At 27.7% G+C, this 26,953-nt stretch overlaps 1 protein-coding gene across 2 annotated transcripts in view; it reads left to right on the forward strand.

Annotated features, from left to right (window-relative positions):
* Window positions 1-26,953, forward strand: part of LOC107456536 (uncharacterized) — a 138,454-nt gene that overhangs the window by 63,388 nt on the left and 48,113 nt on the right. Inside the window, exon 1 of one of the 2 annotated variants that reach the window (XR_011636575.2) lies at window positions 7,640-8,332. The exons of the other annotated variant lie outside the window; for it this stretch is intronic. The gene's annotated coding sequence lies outside the window, so the exon portion shown is untranslated. Of the gene's footprint in view, window positions 1-7,639; window positions 8,333-26,953 lie in introns of those variants that run through there. 2 annotated transcript variants of the gene reach the window in all.

The raw sequence follows: 26,953 nt of genomic DNA on the forward strand, positions 1-26,953 counted from the left end.
AATTCATAGTAATTTTTAAATAACTCTAACCAAATTTACTAATACAATCTACTTAACAAAAAATAATTCTAAGCTAATGTAAAGTTTGATCATAAATATATAAATTGCCTAATTAAATGTAATTAAAACAATTTTCAGTTTTATTAAATTAATTTGAAAAGTTTGGTTATAAAAATAAATTATTTTAGATTATTATATTATTAATACAGTTTTAAGTTTTATTAATACGGTTTTAACTTTTTAGTGGAACTTTAACTTTTGCTAGCTTTAACTTGTGTTTTGTTTTGTTACTTTTAACAACTACTTTAAAATATTTAAAATTAAAATAGAATGTTTTTTTTACGGAAATGTTATTAGTACAGTTCAAACCTTTATCAGTACAGTTTTAACTCTTATAAATTCAGATTTAACAATTTATGTAAAAGTTTGATTGTAAAAAAAAAAGTTTTTTTACTTAAAGTGCATTTTTAAAGTATAGATAAAACTGCAATAATATTTTAAAATTTACCATGTTTCTGGATTTACGGAAGCACCAAAATAGTCTGCCATTCTTTCAGAAGAGCTTCGGTAAAATTAGCAAATTAACTATAAAATATGGTTTTACAATATGTGATAAAAATTGGCAAATGAGGCAAAATTTGATAATTTTATCACGATAGCTTAGTAAAAAAAAAAACATATACTTGGTTAAATTTACTTTCATGATTTGTATTTTTTACTAAATGTGAGGTAATAAGAACAATTTTAAAAACCAGTATTTTCGGTAAACCATATGAATGGAAAAATTACCAAAAGAATGGCTTAAATACTAGATATTTTAGTTTTATTAACCAGAACTATGGTCTTTATATCCATGGATGTCATTGACATACAGTACGGTAATTTAATCAGAATTTTTTTCTCCGTGATTTAATTTATACTTTTTTAAGATTGATTAATTCTGTTTTAATGTTTGTTATCACAATTTTAACTATTAATTAAAAAGGTAAGTTATAAAAAGGAATTTTATAGCAGTATATATTATTGTTAATAGAGTTCTAAGTTGTTTCTTAAACATAATTTTACTTTATCAAAACGTTTTAAATATTTAAAGAATGAGACAAATAACACAGTTTTAAATAAATTTGAATGGTTGATCGTTAATATGCTTGGAATGTAATTCCAAAATTGAATGTATGATTACTCAAAAATGCATGATTATATAATAAAATTGTTTTAACTCAATTTATACATGCATTTAATGCTGCTCTGGGCAATTAGAAACCTTAATTTGTTCATAAAAGTTAATGATAACTATTTTGATATTGCGTCAACATATTTATTTGATATTATGTTTTGATATTATGTTCGCTAATGATAGTTAATGATTGATTCATCAAATCTGAAATGTAATTTAACTGACAAAAAAACTTATCAACAATCCTTTCCGTTGCGTAATTCCAAATCCAATTCAGTTTTATTTGAAGAATAATCTCCTGTGATGAATAAACATTCATGGTCCATTATTCTTTCACACTTAACTTCTCCTATGAAAAAAAGAAGAAAAAGAATGATTGCTGTTTCTAACCTAATTTACACATATGTAATCATATTTATGAAGGCGAAAAGCGTGGCTTTATTTTCATCTTCCTTCTTTCCAAGTCGGAGCGAAGGAACGAACCCAACTTTATACCAGATAAGAATAGATTGAGACACAGGCGGGCTTCTTAATTTAGAAGGCCCAAAAAGCCTGGTTCCTTTTTCGAACGATCTTCTTTAATGAGTGATCCTTGTTAAGAAACTTTTCGGGATCAGTAAGAGTAATTCATCTGTGTACTGAAAAGTCCCATGGGACTAGAGTTTCGGAGAAAAACTCTTCACTCGTAAACAAGTTTGCATCAAGATTTTTTTCTTCTTTTAATTCTTTATAAAGAAAGAAAAATTTCTGCTGTGGGAATTCAAATTTATTACACTTTGACTTGACAACGGAATCGCATTACCGTTAATCTCAACGAAAAATAATAAAAAAATAAATTATGAGCCATTTTTTATTTTCCGAGTAAAAAATTGTAATTATGATTAGTTTAAATTTATTTTTATAATTAATAATAATTGATTCAATTCATTTTAATTTACTTCACGCAAATTTGATTATTAATTATTAATATAACGCATTATTGATATATATTAATAATGCGCACTCGTTTTTGCGGATATGATCGTGTGGGCTGATGAAAAGATTATATCTTTTATTTTCCGGATTTTTTAAAAATTTTATCCTCCCCCCCCAGTTGTTTGTTATTTTTTATTATTATTTTTCTTTCCCCCCCTTTTTTTCATATGTCTGTAATTTTCCTTTGTATTATCTTCATTTTGAACTTATCTTATGAGTTCTGTTTACTTGCAGCTTATGCGCAATAAATGAAACTTATTGTTTTTCTTAATTTTCTTCGTGTTTTTTGTATTTATTCTGCTCTCTCTCTCTCTCTCTCTCTCTCTCTCTCTCTCTCTATATATATATATATATATATATATATATATATATATATATATATATATATATATATATATATATATATATATATATATATATATATATATATATATATATATATATATATATATATATATATATATATATATACGTAAAGGAAACAAAGAAAGAAAGAAAAAAACAAAAAAAGAAAAAAAAATCATTTTTTAAAAGTGGGAGAAGAAGTAAGAGCAATTAATTCATCTACGAGCTAAACTGTCCCATATTACACGAGTTTCTGAGTTGTGAAACTGTAAACTACATTGTAAAACTGTAAACAAGTTTTGCCAGTTTTTTCCTTTTAATTTTTTATGCAGAAAGAAAAAGAAGTTTTAATTTTTTATAAGGGAATTGAAAATTACTATACTTTACCTCAATAACGGAATTGCATTAGCATTAGTCTCTACTGAAAGAAAGTGAAAAATATGAGTCTTTTTACATTTTCATAAAAAAATTTTTTTGATTATAATTATTTTATATTTATCTTAGACAATTTTAATAATAATCCATTAACAATGTTATAGTGATTATTTGCAAAGAACATTAAAATAGGAAATATATATGTATTTAAGATCAATTTAACTAATACATCTAACATTGATACTTTAATTGATTGCAAATACATTTTCATTAACTTAATAAAAATCTTTTTAATTGATATTGACTAATATGTGTAAACGAATATGTATAAACTAGCATTTTTAATAGTTTTTTTATAAAAAAGTTATGAAAGTTACAATAAATTTATTCAGAATACTAAAATTGGAAATCATGTCTTCATAAAAAAAGAAAAAAAAAATGATTTAAAATTTGTTTAAAAAAACTGTTGTTTTAGCTCATGTATTTTTAACAATTTTATTAATCATAATATGCGTCTGGTTAATATATATGTCAATAAATACATTTGCTTGATGCCAAAATTATTTTAATTTATTTTATGAAAATTCCTTTACAATTAATATAAATTAAAAAAATTACTTTCATAAATCATTAAATAAATTACATTTTTTTTAAAAAAAATTAATAAAAGGGTAATAAATTTATCCAAAAAAATTGTAATAAATTAATTTTTTTGATTAAAGAATACTAAACTTTGCAATTATTGTTTAGTATAAGAAAATAACTTAAAACTTTTATTTTTTTTACTTTTTTGAAAATTGATCTATCCAATTGTAACAGCTATTTTGTTTCAAAAATTTTTTTAATTTAATAGTGCTATGAGAATAAAAATGTTGAAGCTAATAAAATATACATAAATAATAACAAAATAATTTTCAATATTTTTGCTATTATCTTTTTTTTCATTACAATGATTTACTTTCATAAATTTATAAATCAATGTAAAAAATTAACTAAATTTTAAGATATTTACCCTAGTAACTGTTGCTAAAATTGTAAATGATATTCACGAAATATGTATGAAAATTAAGTACTCGACATTTTTCTTTTCTAATTTTGGAAATGTCTTTTAATACATGTATCCAAATTACCAGTAATGCAGTGTATGGATAAATTAAGTCTTCAGGAAATAAATAAGAAAATGTTTAGAATTTTAATAGTAACGTTAAAGATAAAACTGTGGTCATTGACTGCCTTACTACAAATGTTATGCTTAAAAACTTTTTTTTCAATTTATTTTTAAACTTAATCACTGATTAACTAATAAAGTAACCCAATCACTGGTTAGTCATTTTATTGAATTTTTGTCTTTCTTTCTTCGCTTTTTTCTCCCTTCTTTCATTCACTCGCTGTATGCTGAATTAATAAGATGCTATACCATGTGAGAAACCCTTCACGGAAAATTCTCTTTCACCTCCATAATTAATTTCAAAACTTAAATTAAGAAACAATGAGTTCAGACATACCTAGAGTAAGTCATTAAGTTTCAAATTCTGAAGTCCCACAATGGACTGATCTTAAAGACACAGTTCCCAGTGGAACAAGGAAGTAAAGCATCGCTGGCTGCTGTCAGTAAGCGGGTGGGTGACCACATTGATCAGCCTGCGTAGGGACCGAGAGTGCGTGGTATCTGTCCTCGTTAAAATGTTCTACTGTATACTGCCCGGCTGCGTGTGCAGGCCATCGGGCTACCAAAGCAGAGGAGCCATCTCTTCTGCAAAGGATCAAAATTGTGATGACATGTCTTCGGATCGTCCTTAGGGATGTTTCTCAGACCGTCGCCTATAGCCTATTGTGCAGGCGACGTAAATGAAGCACCTACCTACCTGTCAAATTCTGAAAAAGAAATTTCTCAAAAAAAAAATTCTCAAAAAATTTAATTGCAAACAAATTATGAGAGGATTACTCAGGATAATGTTGTAGGAAAGTTCATTCCAAAATTATGGTAAAATAACCGGTGGTACTCTGTCCATCCAATCAACCGTTAAGTTTACAGTTTACAACAAAAATTTTTTTTTCCTGTACGGTTTTGAAACCGTTAAAAACTAGTATGGTTTATATATATATATATATATATATATATATATATATATATATATATATATATATATATATATATATATATATATATATATATATATATATATATATATATATATATATATATATATATATATATATATATATATATATATATATATATATATATATATATATATATATATATATATATATATATATATATATATATATATATATATATATATATATATATATATATATATATATATATATATATATATATATATATATATATATATATATATATATATATATATATATATATAAAATGTAGCAGTCGGACCGAGAAGGAAAACAGGTGCAGGATTTTAATAAAAGCAAAATAATTTTATTTGATTATTTTCAAGACGATCAGTCCTTCTGGGAAAATCTTGCAAAAAATCCGAAAATGTCTCTAGTTAAGGGAAATCTTAGAAATTACTATTGGTTTATGAAATAGGTCGCGTGATTCCCACAAGGAGTAAAGAGAAAAACGTATTTTCTTTTAATTATGCATACTTGAGCCAAAAATAGATTTAAGAACAGGATGAGGATTTTTGAAAGTATGAGAAAGTGTTTCGATTGTAATAATTAATTAGGATTTGTTTTATAGAAAAGAAATAACATAAAAAGATTAATAGAAGATATATATATAAATAACAATAGCGATTTCATCCGAGTACATATATTTTTAGATAAATTCTTTTTAATTGTAAACTGAAAACAATTTCTTCATAGGGAGAAAAATAAGTAAATAAATAAAGAGTTTCTTCCAACACACGCTATGCGTTAGCAAAATTGTCATACACGGAGAAAAAATTATACTAGTAAAATTACCGCACTGTATGGTAATAACATTTCTGGTAAAAAAAAACAACATAATTCTGGTTAATGAAAAAAACTATACGGTGCTTAAACCATTCATTTGGTAACTTTTCAGTTCATATGGTAATTGTTCGAAATTTTGGTTTTCAAATTATTGTTCTTATTACCACACATTTAGAAAAAATTACAAAACTGAAAAGTAATTTTCATTCGAAAATTATATTAAAATGACAGGCAGCAGTCGGTGTCTAACAATTTTAACCTTTTCGGTTTTGAAACCGCTTACAACTAGTATGGTTATAAAACCATGAATACGAAATTTTATGGTTTCCATAACCATATATTAACCATTTACAGCTAGCATGGTTTGAAAACCGTAAAAAATTTAACTGGCCGTAGGACTTAGGCTTTTCAAGAGATAATGGATATTACAGAGTGAGGAACACTGAAAACTCTTCAAAGGTTGAAGGGAATGGAAGAAATGTTGTGGTGTCAGTGCTGGGACTCGAATCCCAGTTCTTTCGGTTATGAGACTGACAGATTAACCCTCTTGACTATAATATCTACGCAGTTACCAGGAACTAAATGGCTTCATTAGGTGATCTTAGTATGTGCGTAATTTTCTTGTTGTTTAACCGTATTAAGTGTGAGTAGTTAATAAACGCTTTCTCTTGCAATTAACATTCTGATTACCATTTTATTTATAGTAATTTTATTGTTTTGTTAGGATGTGAAAAAAATTACAATTAAATAAATTGTTATTTAACCATTCTTTCCCAAAAATTTCTAGCAGTGCATATTCTTATAGTTTTGGCCATAATTTTTTTCTCAGTGTAGTTTCTTATTGTTACCAAATGAAAAAAGGGTTTTTTAAGAGTTTTTTTCCTAATAAGTAAATAAACGAGTCTATAAATAAAGCCCATGTATTAAAATTCACAATAGTAAGCCTGCTGATTTCGTCTTCTTTTTTTAAAATTGTGTTAGCATTATTTCAATCAATGAAAATGAGTTTTTATTTTCCTTTGCTTCAAAAGAAAAATTCCTGTACTTTACTCATAGATATATATATTTTTAATTTTATTTCTGTACTTTCTCTGCATAACGATGTTTTTTATATATTATAGTTATTCCTTGCAGATAAAATACAATTATTTCTATTAAATACAATTTTTTTTGTTTATTTCATGTTATGCTGAAAGCTGTGTAGTTATTCCTTTTCCTCTCTCAACAATAAATGTTTTCTTTACTTTTTTTAAAAAAATTATTATTTCACTAAACGATTGTTGTAGCTATTCTTTTTTTTTCCTGATGCATTTTAGACCTAATTTGACTTTGTTATTTCAAAAACTTTCTTTCATTTTTAATTCTTTCTACAAAATAAAATATCGTGTTTTTATTCCCTTGCTTTACTTAGTACTGATAAATTCTTTTCTTTATTTTATTTTATTTCTTTTCTTCTAGGAAATAAAATCATTTGTATTTACCCCTTTTTAACACTCATTGACATTGCTTATGAATTTTTCTAGTAACATAGAAATTATTTTAATTATTCTTATTTTTATTTGGCGATATTTATTTCTCTTTTTATTCAAAACAATATTTGGAATAGTTTTCCTTTTTCTCTTCTTATACAAAATTTTCTTTTTAAATAATTTTTTATTCTTTAAATTGTCTTCAAAAGAAGTACATAATTTTTTTTTTATTCTCTTCCTTTACTTACTGATAAATTCTTTTATTTTTTTTCTATTTTATTTTCTTTTTCTTCTAGGAAACAAAATCGTTTGTATTTACCTCTTTTTAACACTCATTAACATTACTTGCGCATTTTTCTTGCAACACAGAAATTATTTTAATTATTCTTATTTTTATCTTGCGATATTTTTTTCCTCTCAAACAACAAACAATATTTGGATTAGTTTTCCTTTTTCTTAGCTTATACCAAATTTTCTTTTTAAATCATTTTTTATTTTTTAAACTGTTATCTTATTTAGCCTTCAAAAGAAAATCTTTTGTATTTTTCCCTTTCGCATATTAAGTATATATTTTAATATCCATATTTCTTCCTTTTCTGCAAAACACACATCAACATAATTATCGGCTAACTTCAAAACACAACCCACTGTTTTTTTTTCAATCGCGTAAGAAACAACAATGTAACAATTAATACCGATTGACAGTCTAACTTTTAATGATGCCAAAATCTACCATTAGCATCCCAAGAGCAGAAATTTACAAGAATTAATGACTCTGACGATGGTTGAACGAATTAGACGAGTTCTGGCAACGTCGGTGGCGTTCTGGCAAAGAACCTGGAATGCGTAACTTGCAACGCCGCTCAAGAGCTTCCGGTGTTGCATTTGATGCATTTGTCACTTTAGCTTTACAAACGATTTGAATTCCTTTTTTACACGCGTTACGGAAAAAGTTAATACTTGTTCGCCGACCCTCCTTTGACGGAAGATGTAAAATGATGCATCCCTGTTTAGTTTACTGTCTGATGAGGAATGCTGAATAAAATTGATGGAACATACCAAGGTTTGAGTAATTATCAAATACGTGTTTGTGATGAGCGATATATAAATTGGAGTTGACATGTTTGTATGAACTGATGTCTTATTTTATGTTAATCTTTATCAAATTTAAAAGTGAGAAATTGGCATCATTCTTAGCAATAAGCTTGAAAAATGAGAGCTTAGACTGTCTTTTTATTTGAATGTTTTTTTTTCTTCTTGTACATCCATTTTTTGCTTGTGCTTCTATTTAATATTCTGCTGCTAAAATATAGATATTTTAAAATTATTAATTCTAGGTGTCTGAAAATATTAATTCTAAGTATCAGAAAATAATTATTCTAGACATTGTAAATTAATAATTCCAAATGTGTGAAAACATTGATTCCAGGTAACTGACATTAAAACACACTTAAATTTTTATTCGTTGCTTGAATTTTTATTCTTAATACTTATTCATCAGCTCTCTTTTGATGGATTGATAATGTAAAATGATACATGCCTGTTTGAGAAATGCTGAATCTTGATGCTATGTCTTGAATAAAATTGATGGAGAATATCAAGCTTTTAATAATTACCAAATACGAGTTTGTGACAAGCGATTAATATAATTTAGAGTTGACGCGTTTGTTTGAACTGATTTCTTATTTTATGTTAATCTCTATCAAATTTAGAAATGAGAAATTGGTATCATTCTTAACAATAAGCATGAAAAATTATAGCTTAGACTATCTTTTTATTCGAATGTTTATTTTTTTTCCTTCTTTCTTGCTGCATTTTTTGCTTCTGTAACTATTTAATATTCTGGAGCTCAAATCTAGATATTTTAAAGATATTAATTCCAGACGTCAGAAAATAATAATTCTAGATATTGTAAAACATTAATTCTAAATATTTGAAAACATTGATTCCAGGTAACTGGCATTGAAATACACTTTAATTTTTACTCGCTACTTGAATTTTTATTCTTGATATTTGTTCCCCGGCACTCTCTTGACGAATGATGTAAAATGATACATATCTGTTTAGTTTACTGTCTGATAAAGAATGTTGAATCTTAATGCCATGTCTTGAATAAAATTGATGGAGCATAAGGTTTTAGTAATTATCAAATACATCTTTTTGATAAGTGATTAGTAAATTAAAGTTGATGTGTTTATATAAACTAATGTCTTATTTTATGGTTATCTTTATCAAATTTAAAAATGAGAAATCGGAACGATTCTTAGCAATGAGCTTGAAAAATGAGATCTTAAATGTCTTTTTTTTGTTCCCACAGCTCTTTGTTGTTCTAGAATTCAAATCTAGATATTTTTGAAAATATTAATGCCAGATATCTGAAAATATCAATTTTAAATATTTGAATATAATTTTTCCAGACATCTTAAAATATTAATTCCAGATACATGAAAATAATACCAGATATTTTGAAACAATATAAACATAAATATTTGAGTGTCTTAGCGGAAGAGGAATGTTGAATATAATTGATGCAGTATACCAAGGTTCAATTACTTTTAAAACTCTTGTTTGTGATGAGCGATTCATTAATTAGGGTTAATGTGTTTATATAAGCTGATGTCTAATTGTATGTTAATTTTTATCAAATTTTAAAATTAAAAATTGGATATCATTTTTAACATAGAGATTGAAAAATGAGACCTAATATCTTCTTTTTTTCCCCTTTAAAATATTTTCTTTTTTATTCCTACAGCTCTTTTTTATTTAACTTAAATACAGATTTTTTGAAAATATTAATTTCAGGTATCAGGAAATATTTATTATAAGAAGCTGAAGATAATCATTCTTGACATTTCAAAATATGACTTCTTGCTCTTTCATTCTTACAGCTCTTTTTTTGTTCCGTAGCCTAAATCTAGATATTTTAAAAATATTAATTTAAAGAAATATTTATTTCAATAATCTAAAAATAGTCATTCTAGAAATTTTAAAATATGAGTTCTAGATACCTTAGAATAATAATTCGAGATATTTGTCAAAATAAATTGACATTGAAATACATTTAATCTTAATTTGAGAATTTGAGTATCTAAATTCTAGATGGGTAGTCACATTTGGTTTCAAAATATTCTTGAAATGAGACACTCTTAAGTACTTCAATAAGGAATATAATTTTATGTAACTAGCTTGTATCTGAAGACAATCAGCGAAGCACTGTTCGAGTAATGAATTAAAAACATTGGCTTTCAGAATATTTTTTTTTTCCAATGCCCACCTGTGTTAACATTCGTCAAATTATGCATATACAGGGCGATTTTGTTGGCCTCTCTCTCAGGGGCACCATATTAGGTGGGCCAATGTCGCTCCCACAGTGAAGACAGATAGTACAGAGAAGGGAAGAACATCCATGCCTTGCCCGGGATTCGAACGCAGAACCCTTCTGATGCAAGGACAGTTCCTTGCCCCCTACACAGGCCACTTTCAGAATATGATTTTGAAGTTTTCTGCACATGAACAGTGGTCTGTATGTTCTTATCACGCATCTTCCGTAAAAAAAAAAAAAAAAATCCTAGCTACTGTCCTGATTTCTTCATAAATTTTATGTTTGAAACTTTCATTCTCATAGAAAATATTGACCGTTCCCGATTAATCAATTCATAAATGAATATTTTTTCTAGGCAGCACAGTGCCCGATTGAGCACTGAATCATAGAAGAAAAAATCCGACTATTTAAAATAGAATTCACGAAATATTCGGGTAATGAAAGTAATCCTTTAAAAAATGTGGGTAAAAGTCACTGACGGTTATTCATTTAGTAAATAAAAAAAAAATTTAAAATTTTTTTTTACTTAGTAAAAAAAAATATTTTAGTAAATATAATATATATATATATTTATTTTATCGGGTATAGTAATTAAAAAATATTTTTTTATTTACTATACCCCATGAATCAATTCATAAATAAATATTTTCTAGGTAGCACAGTGCCCGATTGAACAATGAATCTTATAAGAAAAGAATCTGACTATTTAAAATAGAATTGGCGAAATATTAGGGTAATCAAATTAAAATTTAAAAAAATGGGTAAAAATCACTGATGTTTATTCATTTAGTTAGTAAATAAAAGAAAAAATTCTCATATTCTTGGCGATTCGAATGACTTTTATAACTGAAACTGGGCTATTCCACGGTAACTTACGTTACATTCACATAAACTTTATTGCATTGAGAACTTAGAAGCAAACAAATAATATGAATACACATATTAAAATAAAGTGATTTCTTAAAATTACAATCAAAACCAAAAGGAATCTAATTAAAATAATTATTATTTTTCAATTTAAACAGTGTAAAAGCCTAAAATTAGTGTGGTAACTTACGTTACCGAAAAAGGAATGGCATAAATTTGCAATATACTTGGAGGCAAAATCCTGTTCTTATACAAAAGTTTCATGATTAAGATTATATGTATCATTTTTCTGACATGTTTAAATATTTCTTATGCCTAGATTGAAGATTTCATTTCAAAAGTTAAATTAAATATAATTTTTTAAGTGGGTAACTTACGTTACAGTAACTTACGTTACGAAATTTCCTTTGTATCAAACTTTTATCAAGTAATGTACAAATGCAAATTAAGTTATTTAAACAGTATAGAGCAAGGGAGAAAAAGTGTACATGAAGTAAATTCAGATACTTTTGATTCACACATAACTGCAAACTTATGAAGTCCTCTGTTATTAACTAGTACAGGGGGCTCAATTCTTTTCACCATGCTTTCTTTCTGGTAGAATATTTCATCTCTTTTTTCTGGCCATTTACAATAGATTCCCACAGCAGCCATTACATTGACTTTAAATTCTTGCTCTGCAACAAACATTACCACACCAGGATATAACATGTCCTCCTATCTAACCATGTATTAACCCCCAGCATTTATCTTGGATTCATCATTTTCTTTTTCAACATCTCTCACTAAAAAAAACTCTTCTGGTATGCCTTCTTGTACTCTTAAATGGTGTGGATCTGCTTAATGTTTTTAATCTGTGGAGATTTTGAGAATAGACTAGGCACTCCACTCATCTGTTCTAGAGACTCGCACTCAGCTGCTTTTTCTAAACATAAAATAAATTTCTAAAGAATTTCGTAAGATGGCTGAAGGCTTCCTTAGTCAATCCGAACTTTTCATGATGCTTACAAACACAAACATTGCCTAGAAATATGCTAATAAGCAGGACATGCTTTGGACGGAGCTCAAAGAATTTAGTTTTTCCAATTTTGCAATCTGGATTTTCTTCCATAAACATTTGGTGCATTTCTCGAACTGAATGAAGATGCCGTGCTTGTACTCTCTTTTTGCTACCATTAGCATCTCTAATTATTACTACATCCTTAACTCCCGGTGCCTGTCGAAAGATTTCGTTCGACTTTGAAAACACATGAGTGCCAACACCCAAATTATAACTTAAAGCAAAGAGTTTCATTAAAATTAATATCTTAAGGCAGTAATAATTTATTTAAACTTTGGTATTGTAACTGGATAGATCTTATTTAGTTTGCATGCCAATTTTCAAGAGGAATAAACTCATTTTACATTGGTAACTTACATTGCATGCATGTCAGCAACTTACGTTACACATATTGAATGGGGCACAAAACAATAAATAAGTAATATTTGAAAAGAAAACTATTACTGCTTATTTAGTGTTAGCCTCTAAGGAAGAAAAAATATTATTTTTACTTTTGTATCACTTGTTCTTTTTTACACACAAAAACTTTTTCTAGTTTTTGGTAACTTACGTTACATGCATTAATGTTTAGTTGAAATTTATGTAATTAAGTGAATTTAACAACAAAAACTTATTTTAACACTGCACAATATTTCTATTAAGTGTAATAAACAATATTTATTCTTTGGAACATTTTGAAATTAAAATAATATTAACTTACTGATTTTCAAAAACTAACCATGTTCTTCATCCAAATCAGAACAAGTAAATGCCAATGTTCAATCGGTTACCAACACTAAAAAACTAAATTCTCAAAAAAAATAATTATAAATTATCAAACTTCAAACCTTTCTAATTCAGAAAACATCCAAAATGATAACATTATTTTTATTTGAATTTTCCAATGCTTTTCCCCTTTTTCATGGAATTGCCCAACTGTATTACTGGCTTTCATAACAGAATTGATTTGATTTGGTTTCAAGCTTTAAAAAAAAGCTATTCAAAAAGTTTTTTTCCAAGTTATTTAAAAGTAAGATCAAAATCACGAACGTTTATTCAATAAATAAATGTTTTCCTATTTCTCCTTAGTTCTTATTTTGTATGAATATTTTTATGGGTAATTAAATACTCGTTACTGTACCGACAATTGGAACAGAATAAATAAAGTCTCCTTCGATTTTTTTTAAATCGAAAATTCAAATGAAAATAATACAAAAAAGAAGTTTTATTTGAACATATTTAAAAGTAAAATCAAAAACAAAGAATGTTTATTCAATAAATAATATTTTCTTATTTTTCCTTAATTCTCATTCTCTTGTATGAATATTTTCATGAGTAGTATAATAAGTGATACTGTACTGACCATTAAAATTATTATACCTTGTTTTGACTTTAAGAAAGTCGAAAATTCAAATGAAATAATACAAAAAAAATATTTTTTTAAGTCATTTTAAAGTAAGATAAAAACCACGAACTTTAATTCAATAAATAAATATTTTTCATTTCATCCCTTATTCTTATTTTTTCGTAAGTTAGATAGAATTAATAATATGGGTAAAAAAATAAAGAATTGTTTTACGAATGATTTTGTAAGTGATACTGTACTGATTATTAGAACAGAATTAGTATGCTTTGTTCTTGGCTTTAAAAAATCGAACAATCAAATAAATGAAAATAAAACATAAAAAGTTCCTTAAAAGTAGTATAAAAATCACGGATTGTGTTCAATAAAAAAATATTTTCCTTTGTTCATAATTTTTATTGTCTTATATGAATATTTCTGTGAGTAGTTTAACAAGTGATACTGTACTGACTGACCATTAGAACAGAATTAATATACTTTGTTCTCGGCTTTAAAAAAAAGCAAATAATCAAATGAAAATAAAACACAAAAAGTTCTTTAAAAGTAGTATAAAAATCGCGAATTGTGTTCAATAAATAATAATTTTCTTTTCTTCATAATTCTTATTCTTTTATATGAATATTTCTGTGAGTAGTTTAACAAGTGATACTGAACTGACCATTAGAACAGAACAGATATGCTCTGATTGGGAGGAAAAAGAAATTGAAAAATCAAATAAAAATAAAACACAAAAAGTTCTCTAAAAGTAGTATAAAAATCGCGGATTGTGTTCAATAAATAAATATTTTCCTTTTTTCATAATTCTTATTCCTTTCTATGAATATTTCTGTGAGTAGTTTAACAAGATATACTGTACTGACCATTAAAACAGAACCAACATGTTCTGATTTGGAGGAAGGAGAAATCGAATAATCAAATGAAAATAAAACACAAAAAGTACTTTAAAAATAGTATAAAAATCGCGAATTGTGTTCAATAAATAATAATTTTCTTTTCTTTATAATTCTTATTCTTTTATATGAATATTTCTGTGAGTAGTTTAACAAGTGATACTGAACTGACCATTAGAACAGAACAGATATGTTCTGATTGGGAGGAAAAAGAAATTGAAAAATCAAACAAAAATAAAACACAATAAGTTCTCTAAAAGTAGTATAAAAATCGCGGATTGTGTTCAATAAATAAATATTTTCCTTTTCTCATAATTCTTATTCCTTTCTATGAATATTTCTGTGAGTAGTTTAGCAAGATATACTGTACTTTCCATTAAAACAGAACTAACATGTTCTGATTTGGAGGAAGGAGAAATCGAAAAATCAAATGAAAATAAAACACAAAAAGTTCTTTAAGAGTAGTATCAAAGTTACGGACGTATATTTAATAAATAAATTTCCTTCTAAAATTCTTATTCTTTTGTACGGTTTGCCTTCAGTTAAAATAAATAAATATTTTCTATTCCCCCTGTTTTCGAGTATTTTTCTAGAAAGTCTACTAATTGGTACTGTGCTGACCATCAGAGCAGTCGGAATGATATTATTCTGACTTTTTAAAAGGAATGATACGCTATGGTTTTTTACTTAGAGAAAAAAACTAAAATCGAATGAAAATGAAACATTTATATAAAAAGTTATTTGAAAGTGAATGTGAGTAAAAAAGATATTTTCACAGATATTTTTGCGTATTCATGCATGCTTGGCACTGTAAGGTAAAAGTTCGCCAATAAAGCATTTGTTTTTGCTTTTTAAATTTACAGAGTAGGGTTTTCGAGGTTAATGATTTTATTATTTTTATCTGTTCTGTACCTTGTTACTATTATTGTGCGAACTTTACTATTCGCCTCATCACCTAACGTAACATCTATATTCTGGAACCGTAACTGTCTTCACGCAGTAATTAGTTTAAGTCAGCTATGTGCTACAGCGGGAATCATAATGTTTTTTTTTCTTTTTTGTCTTTTTTTTTGTTTGCAGTTTTCAGCATTATTTTTTACCTCAAACTTGAAGCAACTACGATTACAAAACAAACTCATTCCTCAAATGGCTTACAAAATTGATTTTGTTTTCTTTTTGTTTTATTGAGTAAAAGGAAAAATATATGATTTTTTTGAATCGATAGCTTAATCTATATTTTATGGTCTTAGGAGCATTTGTAAAAAACTAATTTGTGATGGAAAGATTAAGATTTATTTTAAAACAGGCTCAATAGAGTTTACTTATTTCCAAAATTTAATTTTTCTGTTCTGGATGACTTATAGTTGTAGAAAGGCACTCTAAGTTCCTTAAGGTTTAGGGCTAAAATCTATGTAATTTTGTTAAGAGACACTTTCTTCAGTTCATTTTTAAGGATAATAATATGTGTCCACACAGACTGAACTGATCGATAAGTATCTTGAAGCTGAAAATATTCAGAGGATTGAGTGACCAGCCAGATCTTCTGACTTGAATACAAACGAACGTGTCTGCGATCCTTTGGCAGAGACCATTGCTATTACCTTTCATGAAACTTACCCGGGCAAACAGCAGCCTTAGAGACGTGATGTTCAACACAAGATTAACTGCCACGAAACATTAGCAATCCTCTAAAACAGCAGAAAAGTTCTTTGTGATATCTGTATTTCCACCAGGGAAGTAATGTCTTCCAGAAAGATCAATTTTCTGCATCGCATTCGGACAGTTTTGCTATGATAACCGATAACTTGTGGTACAAAAAAGTGTAACAAATGTTCGATTTAGTTACAATTTTATACCTCAATTCATCACACAAAATTTTATTTATACACAGTAAAAAAGTTTAGTGTACTTAAACACCAAAAATGGTAACTACTGTTGTGTAGAACCAAGGCTTAGTGTAACACCAATAATGACCTTTTACACTACCTAAAGTAAAATAGCTGCCACCATTTTTTGTATTCATTAGCAATGATATTTACAATTAAAGTAAGATGAGATACAAATAAGAGTCAATTATATAAATTTTACAAGACAATATAAAGTAAGAATCGTTAATTTAGAATGCATATATACACTCATTTTTAAACTAAAATCACTTTGTTCATCAAACATACAATTTAATAATATTTACAATTTCAGTAAGATAAGAAACAAATAAGAGTCAGTTATGTTATTTTTACAAGACAATATAAAGTAAGAATCGTTAATTTAGGATGTATATATACACTCATTTTTAAACTAAAATGACTTTGTTCATCAAACATATAATTTAATAATACTTACAATTACAGTAAGATAAGATACAAATAAGAGTCAGTTATTTTATTTTTACAAGACAATATAAAGTAAGAATCGTTAATTTAGGATACATATATACACTCATTTTTAAACTAAAAATCACTTTGCTCAACAAACATACAATTTAATAATACTTACAATTACAGTAAGATAAGATACAAATAAGAATCAGTTATTTTATTTTTGCAAGACAATATAAAGTAAGAATCGTTAATTGAGGATGCATATATACTCTCATTTTCAAACTAAAATCACTTTGCCCATCAAACATACGCGTAGCGTAAAGAGAATAAAACGAATTCGTTCTAGGCAGACAATCAGGCAATAACAGAAACAGGCAGAAATTATAAATTATAAAATTATTTAAAACAGTTTACAATTACAATTTACAATACAGTTAAATACAGTTACAGCTCAAAAATTAAAAAATATATCATTATTACACTGTTGAAACGGTGAACGTTTTTTTCGTAAATGTATAGCAGCATTGAAAATAACAATTAACTCATGCCAACTCTTTGTCGATTGTAAACAAGCTTCTGACGATATCCAAGGTGCGCCAACATTTATATTCTCAAAAGCAAAAATATTTATTGTGAATGTGCGTGAGCTTGATGTTAACTTTTCTCATTATAGTGTTAACTTGAAGAGAAAAAAATGCTCCTTTACACAAGTTTTTGGGTCGCTTAACTTCATTTACGGAGAAATAGTTCACCACAGATTTTACTGTGTAGGAAAGATTTTATTCGTTTTTTTTTTCTATTTAATATCTATACCTAAATACATAGTAAATTAATTTACTATTTGTAGTTTAGAAATCACCAGTCTGTAGTCTAAACAGTTTGAAGTTTAACTGCAATAAAAATGTTCGAAGTTATAATGACTCGAAAATTTTGATTTCTGAGTAATCATTTGAATGTGTCGAGAAACTGAACTTAAAATTTTGATTTTTATTGCAAATAAACAAGTTTATTTAATGTTACTTTATAAGTTTATTTTTACAGTTTCTCCTTTTTTTATTTTCGAATGCGTTTATAACGAGTTATAACTAAACATGAAATAAGCTCAAAACTTATTTTATTACTGTTAAACTAGTAGATTATATTGTAATAAGCTGGTAGTGGATTAAAACTGGGAGTCTTTATCGCAAGTGCTTTAAACCGTCTCGTGTTGGATGGTATCGCAAGTGATTTATCTTCCATGGACTCAACTTTTTATTTCTTTTTAGTCTTTTGTGCATTCACGCACGCAGCAGGAATTGCTTTTTTACTGGTTTAGAAAAAATATGTTCTTGAAACTATAATTTGTTTTAAATCCTATCGATCGTGGGGTTATAGAACACTTAAAATAAAAAACAAAAACACGGGTTGGATAACGAAAAGAAAGAAATTTTTTATTTTCATTTTATTTTTTAATCTTTCAAAGAGCAAGTGAAATTTTCAGAACAACTTTTTCTTAAAATATTTTTACAAAATTCCATTGTAGGCATATAAGCTTCCTAATTTTGTATCAACTTATTGAAGCATATTAATAGTGCACAGTTAAATTACAATTAAATTATTGAAGACCAGTGTAACATTTGGCACACAATCCACTTTTTAGCACCATTTACTACACAGGGAGTCCTCAGCCAGCGGGGATCGAACCCAAGAACTCTTGGACATGTCCCCACAGCCCTGCCGACCAGGCTATCTCAGCCCAATAGCTACTGCTTGTGAAAAATGCTAAAATAAAAATTAAAAAAAATAAATGAAAAAGTTGTAATCTAATTTTTAAAAATTAAAAAGTTACTCCAACGCTACTTTATTTGGGCTCGCAAAAATTTTAGAAAAAAGAGAATTATTCATTGATTTTGTTAACTTTTTCAACTTATTAAGCTTATTGAACTTATTACGCAATATGGGAAATATTGTCACAACAGTCAGTTCTGGGAAACAGACGAAATTTTTAGTTCATTAATGTTGTCGTAATGGCTTTTGTTGTCATACTAAAACTGAATGCGCAAATCAAAAAATTAAAAAAAAAAATGTAGTTCTAATTTATAAAACCTGTTTACATTAAGATTATTCAAAGATAATAAAAGTTTATTTATTCATTACTTAGTTCTCGAATTTCATAATGAGCAACAAAAATTTAGCTCGTTAAATTTAAAATTTGAACTTTTTCTTAAACGACGTATTGTTATTGATAAAATCTTTAACTTGTGTGAAATTGACTAAATAGCTTCTGAAATTTAAAGTTTCAAAAACACCTCACACGTGTGATATTATTTTTAATGTTATTTGAGTTTTTTTGGTTTCAGTTTAATTAGATTCGAATATTTAAATATAGTGTCAGGAGATGCGAAATCTCTTATAATTTACAATCCAAAGTGTTTTCAATCATTAATTAGTTACTTAAAAATGAAAAGAAATATTAACTGTTATCTAAATCGTTCTTATCTGCCATGTTTCATAAATATCTAAAAATATATGATTTCATCAGTTAATTAAATAAAGGTGTGGCAGATTAATAAATACTTTTACAATATCATTTCTGACTGACATTTTCGCATCTTAGATTGCAACATTTGAACACGTAGAGTCAATCAAATTTTACAATCTGAAGTATTTTCGATCATTGTTTAATGGATTAATAAAAATAGATTCCTAATTTTAATACCTTTTTTTTTAAAAATTCTTGAAAAATATTTTATTAATTGCCCCTTATGTTTCAAAAATTTACCGTAATCAAATTAGACTTTCATAATTTTTGGGAGGATTGTTATAATTTTCGTCCTTATGCTGTTTAAAACTACTATTTCATAAAAATTACTATTTCAAACACTAAAACTACTACTCAAACACTAATAACATGTTAAGTTATAACTATTGATTTTTTTATTGCTTATTAAAAAAGTTTCACCTAATGTTTTACAGTTCGTATTATTCCTTAAAGTGCCTAAACCCAGCATTGTGACAATAATCGTCAAATATTGAGTAAATAATAAAAATAGTGGCAGAAAAATTAACATAAGGTTCGCTACAAATTTTGAATGAAATGATTTACAGTCAACCCCGCTTAAAGGAATACCATGGGTTCCAGGACAATTCATAAAATTAAACGGGTTATTCGATTAAAAGGAGAGTGCGATATTCTTCAATCTTAAATTCAAAATTTTACTTTTTAATGGTATTTAATGCAGAGCATAGTGTTTCGATTAAGTAAACTTATGATCAATAAACAATTATAATGAAAATTGTCTGTGTTAGTATAGTAAAATATCAATGTCATTTAAAGTTACATAAAAAGAATCAATGTTTCTGAAAAGTATAATATAGGTACTAAAATATAATTTGATCCCTTCCAAGAAAAATCTGTAATTGAAGACTGTTTTTATACTAGTTTAATTCATTAATTTATCAAAATAAGATTTTCCCATTTAGTTTCTTCTAAGACTTTTATGACTTGCGTATTCCTTTCAAATACATTTAGAATTTTTTTTTCTTCTCTTTTTTTCTTTTTTACTTTTTTTTTCCTTCTAATTCTCGAAACTTGAGAAATTCCAAATTATTAGTTTTTTTTTGTTTAGTTGTTCAGTGAAACATTTCTCAAAAATAATCGAATTTTTTTCATATTCAGTACCTCTTCTTTATACAATTAGGCAGGGACAAAAAACAACAAATATCCATTTAAACGGGGAAATTAGTTTCATATAAAATGATTTGGTTCCATTAAATTTTAATCTTATAAGAGGGTTATTCGATTATCCGATGTGCAATTAAGTGGGAACGAATCTAGTTTAATTATCACGTCATGTAAACAATAAAGTAAGAATATCTAATTCTGAAACTGAAAGCGGTTTTATTTTTAAGCGAAAGCTAATCTAAAAAGAGGCCGCTCAAATTTTACGTAGACATGCATTCATTAATTTTGAACCCCCTACTTATAAAAATAAGAAAATTGCTAACTCTCTTCCATGCTCACGTGGGAAATTCCAAATAACCTCTCCTTGTTTATTTCTTTTACTGTAGCAATCTAATTTCAGAAATAGATTTTTTTTTAAATGTAACATTTCATAGAACTGAATTGACGTTTCAATATATTCCACAAAATTTTTGTTGAATATTCCCTTGGAATTTTTTGTGTTCTCCTTCAGCGGTCAAGAGTCTAGAATTCTAATTCTCATTTAAAAAATTCTTTTTAGTTTATTCTTTCCGTAAATCTAACTTTAATTAAAAATATAAAACTTTCCTATTTTACGATTTTTTCCATTTTTTTTCATTTGGAATTTTAAAAAAAATTTGAAAGTAAATGAACTTTAGTGTATTACGCATTCACTACTCTTACGCTCCTCCACCCCCTTGTAACAATAAGTAAATTTTAAACCCTCCCCTCCTAGAGACTTCAGTATTATTATTATTTGAACGGCCACAAAATCAATAATTAGTCAACTTTTGTAATTCAAGAGTTTTGTCTTTGATAATTGAAGTATTTCATGGAAACCACAGAAAATTGAGTTTGCGATGAATTGTTTCTACAATAAGTTATATTTCCCACAATTTGTGCTCCCGAAAAATTGTACCTCCAATGAATTGCCATTGCGACGAGTGGTGCCCACGATGAATTGTTGCTGCGACGAAATGTGCCCACTGCAAATTGTCTTTGTGACAAGTTGTACTCATGATGACTTGCTCCACGACGGATTCTGCACAATGATTAGACGAAACGATGAACTGCGCATGACGAATTGATGTAGAGTCAAAATTGTTAACTGAGTTTATTAAATATAGAAAAAATTAACTATTAATGTTCTTAAGAAAATTGTATATTCTTAATAATGAGAATATATTGAAAGACATCACTTTTTATATTTTTTTAGAATAAAATATGATTGTTAAAGCAATTTTGTTTTTGTGACGCTAAAATAATGACAATACTAATAAAATAATTCATCAACTATATGTTTACGCTAAAAGTGTCGAAGGTAAAAAAATATTATTTACTTATATATATAACTCTGCCGGCAACGTTTTACTTAAATATAGAAAGTTCAATGAATATACTTGTTGTGTGTTTTTTTTTTAAAAAAAAAGTGTGTTTGGTCTTATAACAAAGCAAAATGGCGCTTAAAACCTCTATCACAAAATCTCATTCGAACGCAGGCAAATCCGAGAACATTTTTTCAATTGTTGGAGTGATATTTATGCCGAACTCAGAGTGTGATATTATGTGAAGCATTACTAAAACAACAAACAAACTCCTCTAATCACATCTATCTTTTTCGAAAACAAAAAATAAAAAAAGAGGTGTTCTTTTTTGAATCCCTACGATAAACACATATTTACCAGAACACACATTTCTTGAGCAATTACCCATTGGCCCAGCTGCTCTTACAATCACTATATTCGAAATGGAAATACCAAAAAAAAAAGAGAAGAAAAATCACAAAAAAGGGATCAGGCAAAGTACTTCTCTATAATACACTACTGTGAACAAAAATAAATAAAATAGAAAAAAAAATTGTGGTAGAAAAGAGAAAACTTCTCAAAGAATCCGTTCCAATCGGGGTCTGTATTACCGAGATAGTAAGAACGATTTAATACCGCAGAATAAAAGAACGAAATCATAATAATAAAGAGGTAGTATAGTAGGGGTGGTATGGAATAAAAAAAAAAAAAACGTATAAAAATGAAAAATAAAATAAAAAAAGAAACCACCGGTTTTCGTCAGAAAACCCTGGAGGAACTCAAGCAAACCAGCCAGTGGGGCTGTTTTACAGTTTTGTTATCTTTGCAGATCAGTAAAGAAAACATTACTCAAAATACGGGGAAGCTTTTCTGTCTCTCCACAAGGGGTTTAGGGGCAACGGGGCGGTGGGGCGCAGCATGAAGATAAAAGATGGCAAGGAGTGGGAAAAGGACTGGAGAGGATCGGGGGTAGAGGAACAAGAAAGTTCGGTTTCGTTCGGAGCAGTTCAGCCCAGGCGTTGCGTTGCCCTATGCAGTCTATAAGGGCACGTGTGCAATGCTGAGTGGCTTAATTTTTCTCGCTTATTGTAATGCATGGGGCGGAGGTGGATAGGGAGACTCAGGGGCTTATGACATTTTTATTTTCGTTTGGGGGGTGGCACTGGTTTTAAATGAATTTTCTGGCGAGAGATGCCTGTAGGGTTGCATTCTTGTGCGTGCAAGTGGCACTGATGTCCCATGGTATATATGAAGTGGTGAGGGGGGAGGGGCCAAGTGAAGTGGTTGCCCCGGTGATGGATAGATTGTGGAGGCTGGGGTGTTATTAAATAAAATTTTTATTCTAATGGTAAAATCTAGCTATTTTGCATATTATGCGGAATAAAGAAGTTTTCGAGAATGGCTTTTGTTAAGTTTTGAAAATATATGAAAGAAGTATATCTTTATGAAGCTTTGTGTATAATGCAATGCATATTCAGAGATAATAGAATATTCAGCCTCATAGCTTAAATAGCGCAAGAAGATTGTTGCGAAAAATTGTAATGCTTTGAATGTAACATTAATTAAAAAACAGATTTATGCTTATTTAGACATTTAAATTCATTTCAAAAACTAAAGTTTTTATTAGAATAATCTACATTTTATCACGTTTTGGCATTTTGACTTGAATAATTTTCTGATAATAAGTGTAGTTGAATATTTTTTATCGGCTCCTAATCTGTTGTCTTCTTACTCTGTAAACCTTACATTTGTGAATACAAAAAAAAAGAAAAGGATACATTTGTGTTCCTGAAAAAAAAGAAAAGGATACATTTGTGTTCCTGAAAAAAAAGAAAAGGAAAAAAAATGATAAAATAATACAATCAATCACTTGGGAGAAACATTAAATTGTGAAAGATTAGTGGAGAGAAAATTTTCATTTCTGTAAAAGGAAACTACGAAATTTTCAATGGCCTTTGCGCTGGTACTTAATCAAATTCCAATTATCATTGGAGATATTTTACTTATAGTAGTGGTTAATACAGGCCGGAAGTAAATAATTAAGTCAAAAGAGGGAAGTAAATAATTAAGTCAAGATTTGAACCTGTAACCTGGGATGGAGCAATAATCCATACATAGACATGGGCGTTTCAAATTTTTACGTAAATATCAGAAAAATAAGTACCATTACTCTAATGAAGGAAAAAACACTGCTTACCTTCATGAGCCAGAATGTTTCAATGACTGCGTAGGTAGCTTTTCTTCCTTTTTTCCAATACAGGATTACTTTAATATATGTGAATAAAATGTTTAGAACTATTATGATCATGGTCGTATGTATAAAATGATGATTGAAAAAACAAAACAGACACACAGGAAGCACATTAAAATGCATCATTATGTACAATTCCGATCTAGAAGGATTGGATTAGATCATTATCTAATTATAGATTTAATTTTCTTTGATGTGTTTTAAATAAATTGAACACAACAGCAACTTGAAACGAAACTGATAAGTATGAAACTTAACTTCAATACTATTTTTATCATTGGGACACCAACCCATTTAGATCCGCGATATCTCAGCTGTTAGGGCACTGAACTACAAAAGTGAAAAATTGAGGTTCGGTCCCCAGAGCAGGCTTTAAGCCCACGCAGCTGCATATCGATGGGAACCAGATAGTCTGAAGGAGAGAAAAAAGCGGCATGTACGCAATGCTAACCACATTGCGACTACCTTACCATTGGTCACGAAGTCGTGGGATCTTAACCTCCTTGATCTTCCTGGCCCACAAAGAGCAGTTGCGAAAATACTTTTTTCCAACCCATTTATAGCAACTCAGGCTGGCTTAATGAAGGCAACTAGCAGTTTCTATGAAATATTTCCGTGAATTCGGTTATATTAAAATACACGACCGTCGGTTAAATTTCAAAATAACACTGATTTATTACAGTTTGAATTGTAATCCAAACAACTAAAATATTCTTAACTTATACAGACATCCATGATTTATTTTCTTGAAAAAATTTGAAGAAAAGAAAAAATGTATCATTTATTACAGCAACTTTGCTTAAAAGTAAATTAACGCACGATCAAGATAGCGATTTTAAAACTCCATAAAGTAAACAAAGAAAATAGATAATGTTTGTCGTCAATAACTACTTTATAATAAAGTAGTCTAATGAAGGAGCCAGCCTTTACTTACTCTTAACTTTAATTGATATTCATGATTTATTTTCTTGAAAAAATTCGAAAAAAAGAAGAAAAAAAATAGCATCATTAATTACTTTAAATTAACACATGATCAAGATAGTGATTTTAAAACTCCATAAAGTAAAAAATATTTTTTTAAAAAAAATAGATAGTGCCTGTTGTCAATAACTACTTTATAATAAAGTAGTCTGATGAAAGAGCCAGCCTTTACTTACTCTTAACTTTAATTGATATTCATGATTTATTTTCTTGAAAAAATTCGAAGAAAAGAAAAAAAAATAGCATCATTAATTGCAACAACTTTTTTAAAAGTAAATTAACACATGATTAAGATAGCGATTTTAAAACTCCATAAGGTAAAAAAAGAAAAATAGATAATGCACGTCATCAATAACTACTTTATAATAAAGTAGTCTCATGAAGGAGCCAGCCTTTACTTACACGCCACAACTAATAAGATGAAGTTTTCTAAAAACTGTTAGTAGTTTCTTTAAATTTTATAAAAACTGAAAACTTCGAACTAGAAGAAAATTGAAATCACTCTCAAAGATTATGTATTTTTTCCGAATAATTCAGAAAGCAAACTGATGCAGGGGATTTCTGATTTCATAAGTGAATTTCACTCCATTGTTGTAGGTTGAAAGGAACCATTTTGGAAACGATTATCCATGAAAAAAGCAAACATGAGGTTTCCCCCCCCCTTGAATTTACCTTACTTTACCTCTTGACATCCCCCCTAATATCCACCAGGTTTTGTACAGATGGATCAAGCTGGATTATTAGATGGAACAGGGAAGGTTGTCACTGGAGAGGAAATGGTGTGTCCATGTAGAGAAGAAAGATTAACTCAAGTACTACCTATCCCATTTTTGATGACTAGGTTGGTGGCTCGGATTATAGATCAAGTACCTACATGGGAATATTTGATGAAATACTTCCCCCAAAGTAATCAGTATGGGTAACTGCATCTGGGATGCTTTTTATTCTTATACTGTCACCAGAATTCGCCTCTTCAAATTGAAAATATTTATGAATTTGAAAAAAGAGCTTTTATGCGCTTTTTATTATTTACTTCCATGAATTGAAAGAGGTGTCATTATATAAAAACTGTTTTAATTTAAAAGTAAAAAGTAATCATTGTTATTACAGTAAAATATGTGATTTCAACCTAAGTAAAATTTTTGAATACAAGAAAACACGAAGAAAGTTAAGAAAACCAATAAGTTTCATATAATATAATCGCGGATATAATCGTGTGGGCTGATGAAAAGATTATATCTTTTTTTTCCGGTTTTTTTAAATAAAATTTGATCCTTTTTTTCTTAATCAGTTGTTTGTTATTTTTTTAATTATTCCCCCCCCCCTTCTTCATATGTCTATAACTTTCCTTTGTTTTATCTCAATTTTGAATATATATATATACTATATATATATATATATAACACAATAAAGTGACATAAAAGAATTTTTTTAACAGAAAAATATTTACATGGAAAATGAAGAAAATTAATCAGTTATATTAACGGCGCATAAACTGCAAGTGCATAGAACCCATATAATAGGATAGATTAAACAAATAAAAGAAAGAAAGAAATTTAAAAAAAAAAATTTAAAAGAGAAGAAGAAGAACTACCGAAAATTTTAAAATTATAAAAAAATTCTTTTAAAAATTGAAGAATTAACAAATAAAAAGCCAGAAAACA

The sequence above is a fragment of the Parasteatoda tepidariorum genome, chromosome 1 (genome assembly GCF_982258835.1).
Source record: "Parasteatoda tepidariorum strain Cologne lab strain chromosome 1, Ptep-v5.0, whole genome shotgun sequence".
Taxonomy (NCBI): Eukaryota; Metazoa; Arthropoda; class Arachnida; order Araneae; family Theridiidae; genus Parasteatoda; species Parasteatoda tepidariorum.